The 21,207-nt window shown below is 45.4% G+C and overlaps 1 pseudogene; it reads right to left on the bottom strand.

The window, feature by feature from the left end:
• Positions 1-325: 325 nt before the first annotated feature.
• Positions 326-10,085, bottom strand: LOC140716717 (NACHT, LRR and PYD domains-containing protein 3-like; annotated as a pseudogene).
• Positions 10,086-21,207: the final 11,122 nt, after the last annotated feature.

The following is a 21,207-nucleotide window of genomic DNA, read 5'->3' as shown; positions in this document are numbered from 1 at the left end:
AGACTGAAACCCACCATCCTCGCCTAATTCCCCATCTCACGTGGGGGAGTCTCGAAAGCGGATATCCGACGAAAGCAGCGCCGCTGCTGGACAGGACGCGGAATTACGCGACTGTCTCCAGTCTCGCGCTCCGCGATAAGAGAAGCGATCCGGGAGCCAATTCCGTCAAAACCTTTGGGATTTAAAACTGGCGCGCGGCCATGAAAGGTAAGGGCGGGACTTGAAGGGGAGGGGGGAGTTAAAGGGGAAGGGGAGTTAAATGGGAGGGGGGAATCGGCCAATGTGCCCTCATCTCGCGGGCGGGGATGTTTACACATTCAGAGGTTCACGCGGTCCACACTGTTAGTCCGGATCTGGGTTCCTGCAGAGATCTCAGTTCCTTCCTCCCGGTCTCACTGAACTGATTCCCACCCAGCCTGAAACAGATGGAGGAATAAAGATGAAATAAACAGATTACACAACAGTATCAGTTACAGGAGACTGAGGTTAATGTTTCAACAATACTCACAGCCAAATATCACCAGAAAACCCGCGGATCCGCTGTTATTTTATCACATCGAACATTAACACAAACACTCACCGGATCCACACCAGACTGGGGAGAGTCAGTATGAGGGTGCGGAGACCGGGGACAGATCGATCTGTGAGAGAGTTCCATCCTAGGTCCAGCTCCGTCAGTGATAAATTTGTACAGAGAGCGGAGCCGAGATCCTCAATACCAGAATCTGTGAGACCGACATTGTCCAGCCTGGAGATGAGAGGGAGCGAGTGTGAAGGACAAAGAGAGACAGGAGACGGTGCAAATCCTCGGTGTTTATTAGTAACACAATTGCTGATCACATTAATGTTCAGTGTCAGACACTCAGTGACTGTAAACACAATCTCCCACAGTCTGGTACTTACACCAGTTTCTGTATTTTACACTCCGGGTTCCTCAGAGCCATGGACACCAGTTTCACTCCTGAATCTCCCAGTTCATTATCACTCAGTTGCAGCTCCGTCAGTGATGGGTTTGTACTGAGAGCGGAGGCGAGATTCTCGGCACCAGATTCTGTGAGACCGACTCTCTCCAGCCTGGAGATGAGAGAGAGAGTGAGGATGACGGACACAGAGACAAAGGAGACGCTGCAGATCCCCAGTGTTTATTAGCAACACCATTACTGATCACATTATTGTTCAGTGTCAGACACCCAGTGACTGTAAACTCAATACCCCAGTCTGGTACTTACCGCAGTTTCTGTATTTTACACTCCGGGTTCCTCAAACCCACAGACATCAGTTTAACTCCGGTATCTCCCAGCTTATTATCACCCAGGTATAACTCCATCAGTGATGGGTTTGTACTGAGAGCGGAGGCGAGATCCTCGGCACCAGATTCTGTGAGACCGACTCTCTCCAGCTTGGAGATGAGAGAGAGAGTTAGGATGACGGACACAGAGACAAAGGAGACGCTGCAGATCCCCAGTGTTTATTAGCAACACCATTACTGATCACATTATTGTTCAGTGTCAGACACCCAGTGACTGTAAACTCAATACCCCAGTCTGGTACTTACCGCAGTTTCTGTATTTTACACTCCGGGTTCCTCAAACCCACAGACATCAGTTTAACTCCGGTATCTCCCAGCTTATTATCACCCAGGTACAGCTCCATCAGTGATGGGTTTGTACTGAGAGCGGAGGCGAGATCCTCGGCACCAGATTCTGTGAGACCGACTCTCTCCAGCTTGGAGATGAGAGAGAGAGTGAGGATGACGGACACAGAGAGAAAGGAGACGGTGCAGATCCCCAGTGTTTATTAGTAACACAATTACTTGTCACATTATTGTTCAGTGTCAGACACCCAGTGACTGTAAACTCAATACCCCAGTCTGGTACTTACCGCAGTTTCTCTATTTTACACTCCAGGTTGTTTAGTGCCGCCGACACCGGTTTCATTCCAGAATCTCCCAGTTCATTGCGCCCAAGTCTAAACAAATTAATGAACAAAGTGATTCAACTCGTGTGTCTGAGGGAATTTCTCTCACTCAGATATTTCAGAAAAAATTAAACCCGTCGGTAAATCACCGGTCGGAGTTCCCATCACTGTCAATGTTCCTCACTGTCCAGCTCCAGCGTATTCACCGAATGTCAGGTAGTTTGTCTGTCAGCGTGACCCTGTAAACTCCACATATTCTGTGTCATTCACCAATAGTTAGCGTGTTCCAGACGTGGGAGGGTAGGGAGGGGCGGGGTTGAAGGATGGGGGATAGTCCCACAGTGAGGAAGATTTGCTAATGGGAAAGTGTCGATGGGAGATGATGGAAGCGAACCCACCTGAGGAAAAGGGATAGGAAGAGAGAACCTGCAAGAGGATAGTGATTGAGGAAGAGAGATCACGGAGGAGGCTGGAGGAGAGGTCCCACAGAGGAAGGAGGCCAAATCCCACATGAAGAATGAAGAGAGATCCCACAAGAGGAAGAGGGATGGGAAAGAGAGCTTCCATAGGAGGATACTGATGGGAAAAGAAATTCCAACAAGACGAGGGATTGCACGGGAGGGGTGGATTTGAACTGAGGCCCACAAGCGGGAGAACAGATGCACCCATGGGGTCTGGGTATCCGGTAGTGAGCACAGTCACACAGGTGGACTGATGGTGACAGTCACACGCGGGGAAGGGCAGTGGAGGACAATTTCATAATGATAATTATTTCCTTCTCATAGGGACAGTCCGCTGACGATCTCTTGTCCTTCACCGGGAAGGGTGTGTGAAACTCTGACCAACCTGCTGCAGTCACGGCCATTCCCGTGATTTACTACCATTAAACAAATGGCCATTGTTTACTAATCTAAAGTCTCCACACCCGTTAACAACGAAACACAGAAAGCTCTCATCCTTGGGGAAATACGGACCGATCCCCTGGTCATTTTACACAATTCTTCACAATCGGATTTACTACAACTTTGCCAAAATCACAATGGAAGTTTCACAGTTCGGAGTGAGCGATAAATCAAGTTACCTCAAATCCTGGCACTTGTGCAGCCCGGGTCCCAGCCGCTGGATTCCTTCACACTGAATGTGGCTGCCAGCCAGATCGAGGTTTATTATTGTATCACAGAACCCGATGACATGGGACAGGACCGCGCAGTCAATCGGGGTCAGTGACATTTCACTGAATGAAAGATTTTCCACAGATCCCAGTGTAGCCTGAGCCAGTCCACGATTCTGAGACTCAAACAGGAAGTGCAAGGTGTTCAGGAGGCTCCTTTTACCAGCTTCACTCTTCGCGTTTCCAATCTGGCGTTTAACCTCCTCCTTCACCCAGTCAATCACCCGGCAGGTTGTTTGATGAAGAAATGGACCCAGAAACTCCTCCAGGCCCCGAGCTGTCATTGGGGAGGAGAGACCACCAACAAAACGCAGAAATACCTGAAATCGCTCGTCTGTCGTGTTCTGGGCTTCAGTGAGCAATTTCAGGACATCGCCGGGATCTAGAGTCAGGATTTGTGCGACTGCAGCTAGAAACTCTTGGATGGTGAGGTGTGGGAACGTGTACACCACGCTCCGGACGGAATCTTCTCTCTCCAAAAGCTCCATCAGGAACTCGGACAGGAACTGGGAAGGCTGCAGATTGTAGTTGATCAAATCTTCACCCGTAAACACAATCTTCTTCTCGGACACTCCTCTGAAGGCCATCTGACCAACTCTGAGTAACACTTCAAGGGGGTTCTCAATTTCACGGCAGTGGTTTTTCAGGATGTAGTAAATATAGTAGGAATAGAGTTGGGTGATGGACTTGGGAACTCGCTGCGGGTCCCTGACTCTTTGTGTGAAGAAGGGGCCCAGTGCCAGAGCGAGGACCCAACAGTAGGAGGGGTTGTAGCTCATGGTGTACAGGATCTCGTTCTCCTTCACGTCTTTGGAAAACAGCTTCTGCCGCCGTCTGATCATCAAAATATCTGATGGAATATTCCTTCCGTTCCTCACCAACAAATCCCAGGATTTCAGCCCAGATGCTGATCTCTGACTTTTCCAATAAATGTAACGCAGTAGGGCGGGTGGTCACCAGAACTGAACACCCTGGGAGCAGCTTGTGTTGGAGTAAACTGTACACAATGTCCGACACGTCATACCACCACTCGTGATCTGGGCACTGGTGCTTGAGTTCTGTGTCTCTCCGACTGTCAGCAAAATCGATTCTCTGTTTGAATTTATCTAAACCATCAAAAATAACCAGTAAACCCTTTGGGTTCTTCCACACCTCTCTCAGTACATTCCCAAAGTAAGGATATTGATCCAGAATCAATTCCCTCAGATTTATTCAACAGTTAATGGAGTTTAAATCTCGGAATTTGAAAAAGAATACAAAATGGAATTGTTCGTATATATTCCCTGTTGACCAGTCGTAAACAATCTTTTGTACCATTGTTGTTTTCCCGATCCCCGGGACTCCGGCCACTGCTGCCGAACATCCTGAAGTTCTTTTCATTTTTTCCCGAAAACTATGTGAGTAACGATTCTGAAACAGATGAGCAATGTGGATTTTCTCCAAGTCTTTGCAGAGATGTTTCTGTCTCCACTGCTCGTGTTCTCTGCCTCTTGCAAGCAGCTCATGTTCCACCAGTGTCCGATCTCGAATAGTAGAAATGACCGTGAGCTCAGCGTATCGATCAACCAGCTGGAAAACCTTCACCTTCTCCCTCATCAGGATCGTGCTCACTCTTAGTTTTTCAGTTTGTTCCCGCAGAGTCTCCATGTGTTTCTGTCGAACATCTGAGGAAATAGGTTGTCAATGCCTGATCTGATGAACATGGAACAATCGCGTGTTTCCTCAAAAAGAAAACTTATTGAAGAGATTGTTTGGAGCTCAGAGACAGAGTGTCTGAAAATGACTGATGGCACAGAAACATTTCTGATCTGATTTAGTTTCGCTATTAAAGCGTCCACTCGCCCCTCCGTTTGTAGTCTCCTGATTCCCCGGTGTTCCAGCGAGCACCAAGTGCACACGTGATTCTGGAGAGGAGAGTGTTGTGTGGAGCGGGTGGATTCACTGCTCAGCTTCTGTTGAACTGTGCAACACTGCAGAGGGTAACAGTGGGGGGGGGCAATGGGCAATTTAGTTCATTTTTTTTCTCATAACGGATCTGATGTTGCTGATATTCCTTTCGGTTTAAGCTGTCAGGACTGAGCCATAGAGTTTTCATTTCGCAGCCGAGCCAGTCACGGTGTAACACACCGTGCATTATGTGTTAGTAAATTTGCTGATGACACAAAGGTTGGATGTGTTGTCAATGGTGTGGGGTGATGTCAGAGGGTACAGCAGGACATTGATAGGATGCAAAACTGGGATGAGAAGTGGCAGATGGAGGTCAATGCAGATAAGTGTGAAGAGGTTCATTTTGGTAGGTCAAATATGATGGCAGAATATAGCATTAATGGAAAGACTCTTGGCAGTGTGGCGTCTAAATTCTTAAGACACTCAAAGCTGCTGCGCAGGTTGACTGTGTTTAAGAAAGCATGCGGTGCATTGGCTTTCGAACATCGTGGAACTGAGTTTAGGAGCTGAGAGGTAATGCTGCAGATAGACAGGAACATGGTCAGACTTCATTTGCAATGCCTTGCCCAATTCTGGTCGCGTCACTACAGGAAGGGTGTTGAGCACATAGAAAGGGTGCAGAGGAGATTTACGAGGATGTTGCCTGGACCGGGGAGCATGCCTCATGAGAATAGGTTGTGTGAACTCGGCCTTTTCTGCTTGGAGTGACAGAGGATGAGAGGTGATCTGATAGAGGTGTGTAAGGAGATGAGAGGCATTGATCACGTACAGAGTCAGAGGCTTTTTTTCCCAGGGCTGAAATGGCTAGCATGAGAGGGCACAGTTTTACGGTGCTTGGAAGTAGGTACAGAGGAGATGTCAGGGTTGACTTTATTACACGGAGAGTGGTGAGTGCGTGGAATAGGCTGTCGGCGATGGTGGTGGAGGTGGATACGATAGGGTCTTTTAAGAGAACCTGGACAGGTACATAGAGCTCAGAGACATAGAGGACTATGGGTAACCCTAGGTACTTTCTCAGGTGGGGACATTTTCGACACAGATTTGTGGGCCGAAAGGCCTTTATTGTTCTGCAGGTTTTCTATGTTTCTATGTTTCATAATGGACCCGATACTTTTGACAATCATTTAAGTTTAAACAGTCAGTACTGACCCACAGAAAAGGAACATTATTTTTGTTTCATTTTCCAGGCTGAACCAGTCGCGATGTAACACACCCCGCTCTACACTACAGTCTCTTATTCTCCGAGGAGCTGGTACATGAACGCAGGCTATACACGCCTACCACACTTCTACAGTCTCCTCTGCTCCAGGGAGCTTGTACATGAATTCAGGCAATTCCTTGATGTTGCCCAGAACAGTAGGAACTGAAAAGGATGGCAGCATTAATAGGGGACTCTATAGTCGGAGGGACAGGTAGGCGATTCTGTGGACATTAAAAGGGACACAGATGGCACTTTGTCTCCCAGGGGCCAGGATCCGAAATGTTTCTGGGCACGTCCACAATATGCTGAAAAGAGAGGGTGCGCAGCCAGCGGTCATGGCACATATTGGTATCAATGACCCTGGAAGAAAAAACAGGAGGTGGTCTTGAAGGAAGCTGAGAAGCTGGAACTCATCGTAATCTCGGGATTGTTGTCTGTTTCACACGATAGTGAACGTAGGAATAGAATAAGGTGGCAGATAAATGCGCGGCTGAAGAATTGCAGCGGGGGGGCAGTGATTCAGGCTTTTGGATAATTAGGAAAACCTCTGGGAAAGGCGTGACCTGTCCAAAATGGATGGATTGCACGAATACGAGGGGGACCAATATTACTGCGGACAGATTTACTGGAGCTGTTGGGAGTGTTTTAACATGGCAGCGGTGTGGGAACCAGGATGATAGAGCTGAGGGTGCGCCAAGAAGCTTAAGAGTAGATGATAGGTGTAACATGAATGTAAGGAAGGAGAAGCTCATGATTGGGTTGAAATGCACCACACAGGCAAAGTTCAAAAGGGCGGAGATGCAGAACTGAAGGCGTTGTATTTAATGTGCGTAGCATTCGGACCAAGGCGGACGAACACTTGGTGCAATTAAACATCGGTCGCTTTGATTTTGTGGGCGTCACTGAGTCGTGGCCATAGTTGGGACCTCAAGATCACAGGACATACTTTGTATCGAAGGACAGGCAGGGCGACTCAGGCGGTAGTGTGGCTCTGTTGATTCGTGATGGAATTACATCTTTAGAAAGACGTGATATGGGGTTTAATCCTTGTTTAATCTTTGCGGGTGAAGATGCGAAATTGCAAAGTTGAAAATAAACATGATGAGAATTATATATAGGCCTCACAATAGTAGCCAAGAGGAGGGGTTGAGATTGAAAAAGGAGGTGTAAGAGGCATGTAATAATGGTAATGACACTATTGTAATGGAGGACATCAATATGCAAGGGGAATTGGAAAATCAAGCATATTTAAAGTGTTGGCTCGCAAGAGAGGGAATTTATTGAATACCGGCGTGATAGCTTTGCAGAGTATCTTGTGCTTGCGACTACTCAGGAAAAAGCTATCTTAGATTGGGTGTTGTGTAATAACCAAGACGTTAATAGGTAGCTTAATGAACCTTAGGAGGTAGTGATCACAACATGATGGAATTCAACCAGCAATTTGAGAGTGAGAAGCATAGCTTACATATATTAGTAGCGCAATGGTATAAAGCGAATTACAGAGACATGAGAGAGGAGCTCTGCCAGGTGGATTAGAAAGGATACTAGCTGGAATAACGGCAGAACATAGATTCTGGGAATAGTTCACAAGGCGCAGCATAGATACGGTCCACAGACGAAGACGTTCTTAAGCGGCAGGGGTGGGAAACGGTGATTGACAAAGGAAGTTAAAGACTGCATAAAAGCCAGGAAAAGGGCATATATAAGGTTTCAAAAGTGAAGGAAATTTGGATGAAAGGAAACGTTTTAAAAGCTAACACAAGGCAACTTAACAAGCTATAAGAAGGGAAAAGATGATACATGAGGGCAAGCAATCCAATAATATAAAGCAGGATAATAAACATTTTCTCAGTAATATAAAGAGTAAAAGTGAGTTGAGAGTTCATATTGAACCATTGGAAATGATGTTGGTGAGATAGTAATTGGGGACAAAGAAATTTCAGATAAACTGAATGGGTACTTTGCATATGTCTTCACAGTGGAAGACGTCAGCAGTGTGCAGTGGTCCTTAAGTAGCAGGCAGTAGCATTGAGTGTATTTGCTGTTACAAAAGAAAAAGTACTCAGCATACGAAAAGGTCTTAAGTTGGATAAGTCACCAGGGCATGATGGATTACGTCCCAGACACCTGAGAGAGGTTTCTGGAGAGATAACCGATGCATTGGTCATGATCTTTCAAAATTCACTTAATTCTGGCATGGTCCCGGAGGACTGGAGGATTGCAAATATCACTCCACTCTTTAACAAGAGTGGAAGGCAAAAGGAGGGAAATTATAGACCAGTTAACCAAACCTCGATGGTTGGGAAAATGTTGGAATCTCTTATTAAGGTTGAGGTTTCGAGGTACCTAGAGACTAATGACAAAATAAGTCAAAGTCAGGACGGTTTCTGTAAAGGGAAATCATGCCTGGTAAATCTGTTCTTCGAGGAAACGACAGGAATGGTGAACAAAGGAGAGTCAGTGGGTGCCGCTTACTTGGATTTTTAGAAGGCATTTGATAAGGTGCCACATATGAGACTGCTGAACAGGATAAAGTCCTATTGCGTTACAGGAAAGATACTGGCATGGATAGAGGAATGGCTGACAGACAGGAGACTGCGAGTGGGAATAAAAGGGGCCTTTTCTGGTTTGTTGCCTGTGATCAGTGGCGTTCTTCAGGGTCAGTATTGGGACCGCAGTTTTTCACATTGTTTGATCAATGATTTAGATAATGGAATTGATGCCTTTGTGGCAAAGTTTGCGGATGATAAAAAGATAGGTGGAGGGATAGGTAGTGTTGAGGAAGCAATGCGATTGTACCAGAAAGAAGAAAAAATTGGAAGAATGGGCAAAAAAAGCAGCTGATGAAATAGAGTGTTGGGAAATGTATGAAAATGCATTTTGGTTAAAGGAACAATAGTGCGGACCATTATCTCAATGGAAGGAAGGGCCAAACACCAGAGGTGCAGAGGGACTTAGGAGTCCTCCAGCCAGATTCACAGAAGGTTCATTTACAGGTCGAGTCTGTAGCAAAGTAGGCAAATGCAATGTTGGCATTTATTTCAAAGGGAATCGAATATAAAAACAAGGAGATAATGCTGAGCCTTTATAAGACTGTAGTCAGGCCACACCTGGAGTATTGTCAATAATGTTGGAACCCATATCTCAAACTGGATGTGTTGTCATTGGAGAGAGTCCAGAGGAGATTCACGATGATGATTCTGGGAATGGGGAAGGGGGGTTAACATATGAGGAGCGTCTTGGCAACTTTGGGCCTGTAATCACTGGAATTTAGCGGAACGCGGGGGGGGGGGTGCGGTTGGGAATCTCTTTGAAACCTACTGAATGTTGAAAAAGCCAGATAGCGTGGATATGGACAGGATGTTTTCTGTGGTGGGCGTATCCAGAACTGAAAGGCACAACATCAAAATTGAGCGGCAAGCCTTTACGACAGGTAAGGAGGATTATTGCTGCCAAGGAGTAGTGAATGCTGGAATGCTGTGCCACAGACTGCAGTGAAGGCCGTGTCCATGGGTATATTTATGGCAGAAGGTCTTGATTGGTCAGGGCATCAAAAGATATATTGAGAAGGCAGGTGTATGGGGTTGAGTATGGGGTTAAATTTCATAGATGTCTCCAGGTGCACAGCCGAGGACCCGGACGGTACAAACTGTTCTGAAAATTACAGATGGTTACATGTCCTCCAGCCACTGCAACAAAAAATGTCTCCCATGTTTAGACAGTCTCTAATCATATCACTAAAGACAGGTATTCAGACTCTCAGAGTGAAAGAAAGACTTTGAGATCTCCGTTCCTTCGCTTACCTTTCAGACGCGTGGGCACTTCAGATAAACCCCGCTCAGTGTCCATGTGGGCGAACTGGCCGTCACCTGTCCAAATAGATTAACCTGCATGAAGTCTGTTCTTTGTAATACTGTAAATTCATTAGCATTTACATCTGTAACACATAGTGTATTGTTCACCGTACCACGTTCCCGTATTTCATTCAATATTCTGCTCAGCTTCGGTAAATGATGATGTAGTTTCACAAAGGATTCCCACATCACCCTCCGGGCTCCGGTGCCCTTCTCCATCAGCAGATCCAGGAGAAGTTTGGAAGCGCCCGCTCGGTTTCCCTTCTCCGCGAGCTCAGTCACGCTCTGTAATGAAGAATGGGGAATATATTGAGGAGCGGAGGGATGGGTACAAATCTACCCTGAGCATGGACTGTCCCAGCACTTTCTGCTCGACACCGATCGCTAACAGCCATTGAAGTGTTCATAGCGGGAGAAAGAATTTAAAGAAGCGAGAGGTGTCAGTCCGGACATTCTGTGCCACAGATTGCGCAGTAATTATCACTTAGCAATGTTTAAGCGGAGCAGACATAGGGTGAGTGACCCAGAGATAGTGTGGAGAATTGAGGCTTAGTGTCAGAGACGGTCCAGTGAGGCTTTAGCTAGAATTTGGGTAATATTTTAGCTCCCGTTTTTACGGTTTGAACAGTGGGAATGCCAGGCAGGATAGTGGAATGTTCTTCCTACAGGGTGTGGCAAGACAAGGAGAAATCCAGTGTTCCTGACAAGTACAACTGGAAGAAGTGCATCCAACTGCAGCTTATTACAGACTGTGCTAAGGTACTGGAGCTGGAGCTGGATGAAACCGGGATCATTCAGGAGGCTGAGAGGTTGACTGACAGGATGCACAGGGATGGAGCTGTACACAAGGGGCAGGACACAGGTAAGTGGGTGACTGTCAAGAGGGAGAAATCAGAATATGTCACTGCAGAGAACCCCTCTATAACAGAACACATTTTCTGTTTCCGGGTATGACCTAGAAGAGAAAAGCCATGTCGATTATACCTCTGGCACTGAGTTTGGTTTTGTGACTCAGAAGGACTGAGAAGAGTGAGCTGCATTAACAGGGGGAATTCTGCGGTTACGAAAACAGACTGGAGATTCTGTTGACGACAACAAGATTTCTGGATGGTGTGTTGTCAAGCTCGGGGACCTCTCGCATCGAGTCTGAAACTTTGTTAACGGCAGGGTGATTCGCCGGGTGACGTAAGAGCAGGAAGTGTGAGGAGCTCCTGCAATGTGAGTTCATGGATGCTAAGCCAAAGTGCAGGACTCCCAGGGTTGTGTTCTCAAGATTGCTATCCGCACCAGGTAGTAGTGAGGCCTGAGGTAGGACGATAATACAGTCTAACGTGTGGCTGATGAGATGGTGCATGACTGAGAGCTTCAGATGTTGGGATGATTGGGCTCTCTTCCAAGGAATTTGGGACTTGGACAGACGTGATGTTTTTGCACTCGAATTGGAGGGGGACTGATACCCATGGGGGAAGGTTTGTTAGCGCTGCATAGGGAGTGGGGACGCGTTAAACATGAGCAGGGGAATGAAGAACCGGAGTGGATAATGGAGCGGTTGTGTGGGAAAGTCAGGAAGCTAAAGGATGAGCATCGTGAAGCTATTTTTTTCCGAAACTCGTATTATTTCAATGTAAAGAGTGTTGTAGGAAAGGAAGATGAGCTTCACGCACGGATCCGCACATTGAATTACAGGATGGCGACTATTGATGTGATTTGGTTGGAATTGGTGAGGACTGGTTTTCAGCATTCCAGGGTTCTGTAGCGTTAGACATGATTCAACAGACCGGGTCGGATTAGAGAAGGAGCGGTCGCTTAAGGGAAAATATCACTGCATTGCTCAGATAGGACAGACTGGAGAGCTCATCTATTGAGTCTACATGGGTGAAACTGAGCAATAAGAGAGGAACAACCAGGATAATGGGATGACATTGTGCATCACCCAATAGTTACTGGGACTTAGAGGATCAAATTTTCAGAGGGATTACAGACAGTTGCAAGAAACATCGGCTTCTGATGGTAGGTAATGTTAACTGTCCATTTATTGGCTGTGACATCCACATTTTAAAGGGCCGGATGGGATTGTGTATGTGAAATATGTCCAGGGAAGTTTCCATAATCTATACATTGCGGCCGTGCCTGTAAACAGCACATACTGGAATTCTATCAGGGGACAAGATCCGGCAGGTGACAAGCATGTGTGCAGGGATCTGCTGATCAAAATGCCATTAGTTTAAAGATCATTATGGGCAAGGATGGGTCTGGCCCTCGGGTTAAGAATCCAAATTGGAGAAAGGTCAACTTCAGTAGCATCGGAAGGGATCTGACGAAAGGGATTGGGACTGGTTGTTTTCTGGTAACAGATGTGCTTGGTAGGTGTGAGGCTTCCAAAACTGATAGTTTAAGAGTACAAAGTTTGAATGCATGAATGACCACAAGTACAGATTGAATATTACTGACAGAATAAAAGTCAAGGGTAACATATTCCGGGAACCTAGGTTTTTGAGAGATATTGAGGCCCCGAGCGCATCATAGGTACAGGCTCGAGGGATCAGATGAGGCACTTGATGAGTAAAAGAAATGCAAGAGTTTCTAAAGTAAGAAATCAAGAGGGCTAAAGTACGGCATGAGTTTGCGCTAGCAGACAAGGGAAAGGAGAATACCAAACTCTTCATCAAATATATTCAGAACAAAATTGGTCCTCTTGAAGTTCAGAGTGGGCCTTTATGCATGAAGCTGAGAAAAAGTGGGGGAGATTTTAAATAATTTTTTTGCATTTATATTTAGTCAGGAGACATACAGAGTAGTTAGACTGAGGCAAATCAGCAGTGTGATCGCGAACTCTATACAGATAACAGAGGAGGAGATATTTACTGTCTTGAAGCAGGTTAGGGTAGATACATCCCTGGGGCTTTGCTTCGTACCTCGTTTGAGGATAAACAGAGATTGCAGGTGCTTCAGTAAAGATATTTTAAATGTTTGATGCGGAAGTATTGGAGGATAGGTAATGTTGTTCTGCTACTTGAAAGTCTATAAGAATAAGACAGGGAATTACAGGCTGGTGAGACTGACACCAGTGATGGGAAAGTTACCGGCAGGTACTCTAAGGGACTGAATATGAGCACTTGGATGGGCAAGGATTGATTAGGGATAGTCAACACGGATTTGTGCTTAGTAGATCCCATCTAAGCAATCTTATAGCTTCTCGAGGAATTTACCAAGCAAATCATGAAAACAAGTTAGTGGAAGTTGTCTACAGGGATTTCAGCTAGGCCATTGACAAAGTCCATCATGGGAGCTTGGTCAATACGATTTAAGTCGCTTGGCATTCATGACATGAGAATCTGCTAGTTTAGATAATGGATTCACGAGAGAAGCAAAGAGTGGCAGCAGAGACTTGCTTCTCTGACTCTATGACTAGAGGTGTGCGGCAGGGATCTTGTTGTTGTCTGTCATATGTATCAACGCTCTGGATGATAACGTTCTAAACTGGGTCAGCAAATCTGGATGACACCAAGGCAGTAAGAGCGAGAAAGATTATCAGAGATTGCAGTGGGACGTGGAACAGTTTAGAAATGGTGGAATGTAGATTGGGAGACAGAATGTAATGAAGACACGTATAAGGTGTTGTACTTTTCGAGGATAAACCACGATAACACTAAGACATTGAGAGGTAGGACATTGAACAGTGCGGTGAAACTGTAGTGTCTGGGAATACAGATGAAAAATCTCTTGAAAGTGTTGTCGAAGTTAGATGGCGTTGTAAAGCCTTTAGGACATAGGTCTTCATAAATCAAAATATTGAATACAGAAGTTGGGATATCATGTCGAAATTGATGTAGCACAGTCTAATTTGAAGCAATTTGTGCACCTACCTCTCGAAAGGATATCAATAAAATTGAACGTGTGCAGAACAAATTTAAAGATTGTTGTCAGGACATGAGCATCTGCGATCGAGGGAAAGTGTAAATAGGTTAGGAAATTATTCCATGGAGTGTAGGGGAACCAGGAGAGATGTGATAGAGGTATACAAGTTCATTAAAGGTAAAGACAGAGCAAGTGCGAAAAGGCATTTACAACTGAGGTTGGGTGGGACTGGAATTAGAGGTCATGGGGTAACGATGACAGGAGAAAGGCAAAATAACCATATAACAATTGCAGCACGGAAACATGACATCTCGACCCTTCTACTCCGTGCCGAACGCTTACTCTCACCTAGTCTCACTGTCCCGCACTCAGCCCATAACCCTCCATTCCTTATCTGTCCATATACCTATCCAATTTTACTTTAAATGACAATACCAATCCTGCCTCTACCACTTCAACAGGAAGCTCGTTCCACGCTACCACTCTCTGAGTAAAGAAATCCCACCTCGTGTTACCCTTAAACTTTGGCCCCTTAACTCTCAAATCATGTCCTCTTGTTTAAATCACCCCTACTCTCAATGGAAAAAGCCTATCCACGTCAACTCGATCTAACCCCCTCATTATTTTAAATACCTCTATCAAGTCACCCCACAACCTTGTACGCTCCAAAGAATAAAGACCTAATTTGTTCAGCCTTTCCCTGTAACTAAGGTACTGAAACCTAGGTAACATTCTGGTAAATCTTCTCTGTACTCTCTCATATTTTGTTGACATCTTTCCTATTATTCGGTGACCAGAACTGTACACCATACTCCAAATTTGGCCTTGTACAATTTTAACATTACATCCCAACTCCTATACTCAATACTCTGATTTATAAAGGCCAACATACCAAAAGCTTTCTTCACCATCCTATCCACGTGAGTTTCCACCTTCATTATGCACCATTATTCCTAGATCACTCGTTTCTACTCCATTCTTCAATGACCTACCATTTACCATGTAAGTCCAATTTGGATTATTCCTACCAAAATGTAGCAACTCACACTTAGCAGCATTAAACTCCATCTACCATCGTTCAACCCACTCTTCTAACTGGCCTAAATCTCTCTGCAAACTTTGAAAACCTACTTCATTATCCACAACGCCATCTACCTTAGTATCATCTGCATACTTACTAATCCAATTTACCACCCCATCATTCAGATCATTAATGTATATGACAAACAACATTGTACCCAATACAGATCCCTGAGGCACAACACTAATCACCCGCCTCCAACCTGACAAACAGTTATCCACCACTACTTTGTGGCATCTCCCATCCAGCCACTGTTGATTCCATTTTACCTCTTCAATATTAATACCTAACGATTGAACCTTCCTAACTATCCTTCCGTGCGGAACCTTGTCAAAGGCCTTGTCTAAGAATACTTTACATTAATTTACCCACCACTGACGTCAAACTGACAGGCCTACAATTGCTAGGTTTACTCTTAGAACCCTTTTTAAACAATGGAACCACATGAGCAATACGCCAATCCACCGGCAACATCCCCGTTTCTAATGACATTTGAAATATTTCTGTCAGAGCCCCTGCTAGTGAATATCCTGTCAGGACCCAGAGATTTATCCACTTTTATATACCTTAAAGGCGCCAGTACTTCCTCCTCTTTAATCGTCATAGTTTCCATAACTTCCCTACTTGTTCCCCTTACCTTACACAATTCAATAGCCATCTACTTAGTGAATACCGAAGTAAAGAAATTGTTCAAAATCTCCCCCATCTCTTTTGGCTCCACACATAGCTGTCCTCTCTGATTCTCTGAGGGACCAATTTTATCCCTCACTATCCTTTTGCTATTAATATAACTCTAGAAACCCTTCGGATTTATTTTCACCTTACTTGCTAAAGCACCCTCTATCTTCTTTTAGCTTTTCTAATTTCTTTCTTAAGATTCTTCTTACATTCTTTATATTCCTCGAGAACCTCATTTACTCTATGCTGCCGATATTTATTCTAGATATCTCTCTTTTTCCTAACCAAGTTTCCAACATCCCATGTCTCGCTGAAACGTTGAACCTTTCCTTTCAACCTAAAAGGAACATAATGATTCTGTACCCTCAAAATTTCAGCTTTAAACGATCTCCATTTCTTTATTACATCCTTCCCATGAAACAAACTGTCCCAATCCACTCCTTTTAAATCCTTTAGCATCTCCTCAATGTTAGCCTTTCTCCAATCAAAAATCTCAACCCTGGGTCCAGTCCTATCCTTCTCCATAATATGAAGGGGAATTTGTTCACTCAGAGGTTGCTGAGGGCGTGGAACGCGCTGCCATCGGAATTAGTCAATGTACATTCAATTTGAACATTTACGATCAGTTTGGATAAGTTCATTCAATGGGGGAGTTATGTGCGTCTCCAGAACGTGTTCAGATGAATGTCAGGTCGGTGTGGACTAGATGAGCAGAAGAGTCTGTTGCTGTACTGTAGAGTTTGATGACTATGGGTAGGTCAAACTATGGCAGGGTCGCTGTTGATTTTCCCTGGGGTAACTGCTGGTGATCCCCAGCAGGTTTACACTTCCCTGCCGGGATCAGAGGGAGATGGGGGGCAGTGTCAGCCTACGGCTGGGAATTGGCAGTGAGGAGCAGACAGCAAACTCAGAACTATTGTGCCTGTGTGACAGACCAAAGCCAACTAGTGGTAATGTTGATGAAGAGGTTTGGATTGAAATTGTCAGCTGCCTCACGTGGAATGTGGTGTTCAGTATGGTGTGTGGCTCTTCACTAAAATTCAATCTGGGTGGCATTAGGTGAATGCACTCCAGTAGCACAAGAACCATTTGTAATTCTGTGTTAGCTATTCTAATGCTGCACTTCCAGGTGTTAACAGTATATGCTGTAGTAATTACAAACTCAAATTGCAATAGTCACAAGAAACAGAAGGTAACAGAAACATGAGGCATGTTCGGATATTGATCAAAAAAAGGGTCAGTACAAATGAGAGACGATAATCAGTGTGGCCTGGTCAATTGAAAATCAGGGTGAAAGTAGACTCGAGAAATGAGATAAGAAATAGCTCACTATATATATGATTTGTGGGAATCCCGTGGGTCATCAGGAGAACACAGATTGGTGAATGGGCATTAAGGTCGAACACTGGGAACCTGATGTGATACAAAAACAGTGGTGTAAAGTGGTCCCGTGTCCACTTGCAATATCCGTCAAGTGACATTTTACTAAAGTCACCTGTCAATCATTGTCTGTATCCTAACCCGTCTAAAAATGAATGTGTTCCGACAGTTGGATAGAGAGTTGTATTGGTGAATATAGGTTCAGTGTTTCCGCAGATGTAAACTCTTTTCTTGATGTTAACCCAAGCATTGCAGGATTGTCATAGCCCAGTGGTGCCGTTGTGCCTGTTCTGTCGGTCTGTGATTGATTCAGTAGAATCTACACTGAATCTGTGTTCCTTCCACTTACGTGATACTCCCGCTCATTGAAATGATGATCATGTGTTAACATGAAGCCGACTCCCTCCACGCCCTCCTCAATCGCCTGCTCCAGTCGCTCCGTGTAGAATCTCGTCAACCGGAACAGGTGGTGATCCTCACAATTTGACAGGAAGGCGGAGATTGCAGAGTTCAGATCTGTAGTCAGTCACAGAACATAAAATAGTAGAGTGCACCATGCGTATGCCAACACGATGCCGTTTAAACCAATCCCATCTTCAGGAACATGGCCAATGTCCGTCCGTTCCCGGCCTCTCAGGTGCTGCTGGGTATCTGTTTCCAGTCCCTCCCTCGGCAGCACATTCCAGACATTGATTACTCTCTGTGGAAAACATGAGTCCTAAATCCCCCTTGAACTTTACCCTCTAACCGTAAGCATATTCCCTCTGGGATTTGTGGCGAAATTAGTCTGCACCCTGTCCAGACACTCAGATCATTCTCGTGATGTGGTTACCAGATTTATGCACAAAACAGAAATTGTCTCTTAACCAAATTTCATGCAATTATAGCCCATCTTTAACAAATACCTCAACTTATCGTTGGCACACTACCAACTGTGTTACCACTTTCAGGGAGCTGCGCATATCCATCACAAGACCCGTCCGTACATCAATCTTATTAACGCTTCCCGCATTCACCGTGCACATCGTTGCGAACTTGACCTCCCAAAGTGCAACTTCTCACATTTGCCCGAATTACCTGTACCTGGTGATTCTCTGTTCATATTTCTACAGTGTTTGTAATTGGAACCAACACTTTGACAACAGTCCCAAATTTAGTGAACTCCGCCAACTCTGTAAATCGACGAATCACTCCACTCATGTAGTTTTACATCACAGTACATTATTGATTTATTTACATCACACACGGCGCATGGTGAAACAGTGAACCCTGCGGACTCTACTGGTCACAGACCTTCAGCCAGAATAATGCTTCTCCAGTCCTGACTCTTTCTTATGTGCCCAAGACAACTCTGAAATCAATGTACAAATTCTCCGATTAAGATGCCTCTAACCGAAACGTCGATAGTTAACTTCTTTCTACAATACTACCTGACCTGCTGAGTTCCCCCAGATTTTGTACGTTGCCCTCTCTGTTTATCATTTTGTTTTACTTTAATCCTGTTCGCCAATGTCATTTCAGTAGCCACCACCATCCACACCCACCCCCCACCCCTGATTCCCTGTTTAAAATCACGGTCACAAAACAACCCGAAAATCCGGGGAGAATTCACCATTGCCCTTCCAAAAGACAAAGCAACATTTGTTTCAACCACTGGCTGTTGAAGGCATATCTCACATCAGGAATTCTGTCTGTTCCCTGAACTGTTACCTTGCACGCTGTTGTATTCCTGTCTGAGTTTCGCCCACACCCTCATTGTAGCGGAGTGATTCGACCATCTCCTTGTTAGATACCTGCGCTAGAGCTGGTGAATTGTTCCAGTGCTCAAGGTCGCTTTATCAGTAGGATCAATGACCCCGTTTGATGGTACTTTCTCCCTGCCCCTTTATCGCTCGTTTATTCCTCTGAACTATTGGTGATTTGACCTCACGTGTACCAGAAGGACAGAGCTTTAATGACAATGAGCCCAATGAACATACCTGTGTCCATTCTGACTTTGGTTGAGTGTCGTCCTCTTGTTTGCCGTCCGGGTGGAAGAAAGCTCCGCCTGCTGGCAATGGCCTGAAATTACACAAATAAGACAGAGTGAATCCTTTACTCTGCCCTTCATAATTTAAAACACTTTTGTAAGGTCATTGCTCACTCTCCTACATTCCAGGGAGTAAATGGAGATTGGAACAAATACTTCCAATTGTAGACAAAGTTAAAAACTCTCTTAACGAAGCGTTGCATTGAAGCTGAAGAAATCAACAGAATTGAGAAAAAAAACAAGAGATCTGTTGAAGAAGATCACAGAAATCAAAGAAACATTTCATGTAGAATGAGTATAGGAAAAAACATCGGAAGCTGAATTATTCTCGCCTTAATTCCCCAAGAATATTATGGCAACGTGGATACTGTGTGTCGTGTCTTACAAGAAGCCCCTCTCACTGCCCTACGCGGATCTCTCGTAACCATGGCAACCCACAATGCTGGAGGAACTCAGCAGGTCAGGAAGCATCCATGGACAGTCAATGTTGTGGACCGAGTCCCTTCATCAGGGCTGGAATGGAAAGGGGAAGGAGCCAAACGATTGACTGATTTGGAAGGCACGGCTCGTTGTTCTGTGAGAAACGGTGTTCAGGGTCTCTGTGTCCGTGCACTGTCCTTGCACATTCTTCTGAACAGGGAGCGGCCGTTCTGCTGAAATCAAATCCAGACCGGTTCGACAAGACACTGTTGTTCAAATGTGAAGGAAGTTTAATATGTTATTTAAACCTTTCTGCTACATGGCGCGATGTAAAAAACATTACCTGTAGTCTCCAAGGTGACTGCACTTTATTTTTCCATAGATGCTGCCCTGCTTGCAGAGTTCCTCCGCCATTTTGTGTCTGCTTCTCGGATTTCCAGCATCTGCTGATCTTCTCTTGTTTCAGAGAGATCGGTGACGGGTGGGATATTTCGCATGTCACTACCGGGGTAAAAGATGCTTTCTGCCCGCACTGGTTAGAGACAACCCTGGAGAGTATTTGTGGTTGACGGCAAAGACCTCGTTTGTCTTAATCCATTTGGACAATAATTGACTCGTTAACATGAACACGTCAGGACTCTCTCCTCCCACTAAATTCACTTCCGATCCGGACCAAAGCGGAGCCTCGCTGTAAATGCTGAATACTGGTACAGAATCATAGACAACACTTACTTCTGATGTTGTAACCGGACAGTGTTCAGTGTGGTCCCGGGAAATCAGTCTGACTACCCGGGTGACTGACAATGTTCCTGCACCGGTGTTCTCACCCTGTACGGAGAGTTGAGTCTGAGCTGCTGCTCCCGAGGCCACTCGGCTGTGACGTGTCCGTCGCTCATCAGATTGACAGGGCCGGTTGAGCCGGGGTAGAGCTGGACGGCCGCGGTCCGGGTCACACTAACTCTCACTGGCTCAGGACGGGTCTGACAGCGGGAGGAGGCGGGAGTGGGATCATGTAGCAATCCGAAAGCGGAAAACAAACAGGCTCCGCTATCTTTTCTGTCCGGATTTCCATGGAGATCTCGCCTTTTTCTTTCATTGCAACCAGTCGGGTGGAGTTTCTCTGTTTGGCTCAGCGAGTCCCAGGCTGCGAATTTGATCCAGCCTGGGTTCTGCGAGGATCTGAGATCGGCCTTCTGTGTAAGAAAGACTGCCTGACATGGATAGAGTTTCAGCTGAAACTCCCCTCACTTGTTCAGGTATAGGGAGCGTCCTTTCTGCTGCAATTAAACCAAACACATACGACTATATATGTAAAATGGAAATGCAATAATCTCTCAATGATAGAGTTAATAAATGAATGTCAGTGAATTCCCCTGAATCGAGAAGTCCCGAGAAAATCTTGGAACAGATTTATTGTACGCGACCCGGGGTTCAATGTCTGGAGGAGACCGGATTCAGATGGAGAAATGGAGAACATCCGGCATGGAACGGGTTAAATTGGCGCAGGGTCAGTCCCGAGGCGACCTATCCGCCGAGCAACCACAGTCTCTCCTGCCTCCTTACTTTCTCCTTTCACCGAGCTTACTCAAATTTCACGCAAGTTCTCTGCGACTAGAAGTATTGAGAGAAGTGATTTCAGAAAGCAATTAAAGGATTTGGGCCGAGTTCAGT

This window comes from Hemitrygon akajei, chromosome 26 (assembly GCF_048418815.1).
Source record: "Hemitrygon akajei chromosome 26, sHemAka1.3, whole genome shotgun sequence".
In the NCBI taxonomy this organism is placed as follows: domain Eukaryota; kingdom Metazoa; phylum Chordata; class Chondrichthyes; order Myliobatiformes; family Dasyatidae; genus Hemitrygon; species Hemitrygon akajei.
Note: the sequence above shows the minus strand (reverse complement) of the source record. Positions and strands in the feature narration are given on the sequence as shown.